This window comes from Amblyomma americanum, chromosome 8 (genome assembly GCF_052857255.1).
Source record: "Amblyomma americanum isolate KBUSLIRL-KWMA chromosome 8, ASM5285725v1, whole genome shotgun sequence".
Taxonomy (NCBI): domain Eukaryota; kingdom Metazoa; phylum Arthropoda; class Arachnida; order Ixodida; family Ixodidae; genus Amblyomma; species Amblyomma americanum.
The window spans coordinates 79,262,663-79,266,802 of NC_135504.1; the positions used below are offsets into that span (position 1 = coordinate 79,262,663).

General features: G+C 38.9%; 1 long non-coding RNA gene across 1 annotated transcript; it reads left to right on the forward strand.

The window, feature by feature from the left end:
* Window positions 1-645: 645 nt before the first annotated feature.
* Window positions 646-2,340, forward strand: LOC144100471 (uncharacterized). Its single transcript, XR_013307670.1, has 3 exons — window positions 646-906; window positions 1,072-1,182; window positions 1,466-2,340. It is a non-coding gene; the product is annotated as an uncharacterized LOC144100471 (long non-coding RNA).
* The last annotated feature ends 1,800 nt before the right edge of the window (window positions 2,341-4,140 follow it).

Below are 4,140 nucleotides of genomic sequence, written 5' to 3' on the forward strand. Positions count from 1 at the left end.
ATTCTACGCCCGAACCCACCTCAGGCAATATGATAGACGCCGTAGTTTGCTTTGTTTTGTTGTGAATTTATATGCTGTTTTAACCTGTGAATCACACTTGCACTTATTATTATGCTATATTCGAGGAGCTCGTGAATTATTTGGGCTGCTCCCTTCGGAACTTGTGCGATTTCGTTTGTGTCTGTGCGTGTGTTTGTTTGCCTTGGCAATTGATAATAGACAATACTATTCTTTCTTATGTAGCCCTGATGGAACTCTGTGGTTGCCTAAGGAGCACACAAGAATTTGCAGCAGACATTTTGTAGGCAACTGCAAGAGTGACATTATCCAACATCCAGCCTACATCCCTACCATTTTCCCTCCGATCTACAGAAAAAAAGCACCTGACAGGGAAAGAGCGCAAAGGTATGAAATCAAAAATGTGAAATGCCAGTGTAAAATGCAGCCTTAATTGTGTTTTTTAATGAGCTCTGCTTTTTTTATTTCATACTTTAAATCCTGTCACTGATTGTAACAGGGAGGGCATTCAAAAGGACAATTAGATATAAATATAGCAGTTAATTGCACGATGAGCTTGGCTGCACCCTTTTTAAGGTTGGCAGTAATATGTTACTTTTACTGGTTCAATGCAGGTTGCAAAGGCGTCTCAACCAGGCAATATCTTCTAGACAGCTCGGTGCAGGAAGTGAAAATCCATCACAAAGTACAGACGATGAAGCGACAATGAATAAACCAGGAACCTCCATTACAGACTGTCGACATCAGGACATTCACATGATGGATCTCAGTGATGCACCTCTGGAGATGAGCGCAGCTGTGGCTTCGACAATCAGCACAAGTGATTCGCATCCTTCAATGAGTGTGTGTGGCACAGGAGAAAGTCATTTCATTGCAAAGAGAGATGCTGTAAGAACACCTTTTAATTATGGGATCATATTTCTGTCTATAGAAAAAGCTTGACAGAAATCCAACATTAATTTGCTATTAATACTGCACTTTCAACACTGTTCTGCAGTACTGAGAACATATCTGTGCAATACAACAGTTATTTATACATATTTTTTTTTTCAGGCATCCCAAACCAAAGCGAGTGTGGCTCAAGGAAAGCTAACTATACTTCTTTCTGCAACAAATGGAACTGATGCATCTACTCAAGTTGTGCACACAGAAATGAGTGACAAGGTTGGACTATGCTGCGGTTTCTTCTTATCAGTTGTGCTTAATTCTAGCTAACGTTTTATTAAGGCTAGCAGAGGATTTCTGTTTTTTAGTGCAGTTACCTTTGTTGTGAAATTTTCTTCCTGTGTAACATTTTGTTATTTTATAGTAGTGGTGCTTATTTTCTTTTGGGAATGAATGAGCATAGTTGCAGGGTGATGCAAATAGCATTTTTCAATGGTTAGTCCTCTTGCTAAAGTATATTTGCCTGTAAATTGCACCATGTTCTCTGTTTATTCTGCTGCAGGTTGCAAGTACGGATGGCAACTGGAAGAAAAACTGTGGATTTCAAGGCTTTCAGTCTCTAAAGGAAAAAGAAAAAGCACTGCAAGATTTATGTGGAGTGACACTGCAAGTCTTCTGCCTCCTTTTGAACCTGCTGCCTCCTCCGAAGTACAAGCGCAATACTATGTCAAATGAAGATAGGCTGTGCTTGTTTATCGCCAAGCTACGTCTTGGGATAACATATAGTGCACTAGGAGTAATTTTCAGTGTCGCACCCTCAACAGCATCCACTGTCTTTAGGAAAACACTTGGTATTTTAAGCATTGCTCTGAAGGATTGGGTCTTCATGCCTTCCCGGAGAGCAATCAAACTTTCTTTGCCTGCCCCATTTAAAGAAAACTACCCGAACTGCACCTTAATAATAGATTGTACCGAGATCCGCACTGAAGCACCCTCAAACCCTGACTGTCAACATATTTTGTATTCACATTACAAGGGAGGATACACGCTGAAATTCTTAATTGGTATAATTCCTAATGGTATGATAAGCTTCGTATCAAAGGTTTATGGAGGGCGACATACTGACTCATTCATTACCCAAGACTCTGGCTTTCTGGAGCTTGTTAGACCAGGCGATTTAATTTTAAGTGATAAAGGATTTCCAAGCATCCGCACAACGGTAGAAGGGAAAGGTGCGGTGCTACTCATGCCTCCTTTTAATTCAACAGGTGGTCAAATGTCTGATGATGACATGGACATGACTTACAAGATTGCCTCTGTACGTATCTATGTTGAGAGAGTAATCCAAAGATTGAAAATTTTTCATATTCTAAGGAACAGAGTACCACTTAGCCTGATACCACACATGAAGAAAGTATTTTCAGTGTGCTGCCTTAGTAAATTTGCAACCTCCAATAATTAAGCAATAGGCCTGCTTTGCTTGATGTAGTCCATACCTTAGTTTGCATGAATTACATTCATAAGAGTTCATGTTAGCACCCAAGTGAGTTCACAACTCAATTGTATGCATCCCAGCCAATAAATGGGTATGCTAATCACAGCACTGAGGACTTTTGTTTTACTTACTTTTGTTGTGAAAGGTTCTGTGTTGGTCACCATGTGTTTTGCACAGCAGATCTGTGCTTTTAACTTTTTATTCTCCCATAGATGGCAGCAAAATAGTGAAAGCAATGGATGCAAGCCAGTACATGGCACTGAAATGGTATCACAGAAATATGGTTTTTGAACATCACTTGGTATCACCTCATCATAGGTGTAACGTTAAGAGATAGGAAGCGTGCACAGTGGGTCACAGGACAAACTTCAGTTACTGACATTCTTGTCGAAATCAAGAATAGGCATGGGCAGAACATGTAATGCGATGAAAGGATAACCGGTGGTCACTGAGGGTAACATGAATTCCAAGGGAACTAAAGTGTAGCGGGGGGGGTGGCAGATAATTAGATGAGATAAAGAAGCAAATCAGGGGTCAAGTGGGTGCAAGCTAGCACAGGACCAGGTTAATTGGAGAAATATGGGAGAGGCCTTTGCCTTGCTTTGGGTATAGCCAGGCTCATGACGATGACTTCATATCATAGAACTCTGATTTATTGCACATGAGCTACACCCGACTACACTTAAATGAGATCATTTAGACATCTGATTAGCATAAACAGTGCTACACATCTGGGTTGTCAGCCCAGATGTGTTTACAATAAAAATGCAGTACAATGCACCGAAATTTAATGTAGTAAAAGCTTGAGACTGTTGCCCTTTGGACATAAAACTCTTGCAAACCAACGCTTGACGCTTCCCCTAATTATTCATATGGACTTTGCATGCTACTTTTAGCGCTATATTATTGATAACTTACATTTTTCAGTTTTACTTGTGCCTTACTAAAAAAATTTAATGCATTTCACTGTTTTTTTACTGAAATGCAGTTTTATTATGGATGAAATATGTTAATGCTTTATCTGGCAAATTTTCCTATGTCATGACTAGGGGACACTTGGACTAAAAAATGAAAAACCTACCATTAGAACAAAAATTCATGCTCAAACACTTAAAATCTCCAGGTGTATTAAATTAACATGGCACGTCCTTTCAAAAGGCACCTGTTATAGCCAGAGTTGCTTCATGACAATAAATATCACATAACACATTTTCATTAGATAACTTCTGAATACAAAATTCTTAAGTATGTTTAATAATTGCATATTCCTGGAATTAAAAAAAATGGATAGGGGTTCAAAATAAATAAGGAATTCAGTGCGTACATGATAAAAAAGGTGGTTATACAATGTAAAGTACCTTGAGCGAAGCATCTTGAATCAGCTGAGGAAATAAAGTATTGAGATCTAGAACAACAACTGAATTAAAAACTTAAAATAAAAATACTCCATCTTTGGAATCAGATTCCACAGAAAGGCCTCATCCCGGTTTACTTTTGCTATCACTGAGTGTTTAGGACTGTAAATATAGAGAATGGCCCTGTAAAGGTTCATTATATACATTTGCACTTGGATTTGAGTGTAGTAGCTATGTGTTGTTTTCAATACAATTTCATCCCCACTGAAAACTAAGTAAGGCAACAGGCTGCGCCTTTCTTCATACAAGATGAAAGGTTCATCTCTGAACTTATATGTGCACTTAATCTCAATGAGCACAGTTTCATTGTCAATTTTGGCGATACTG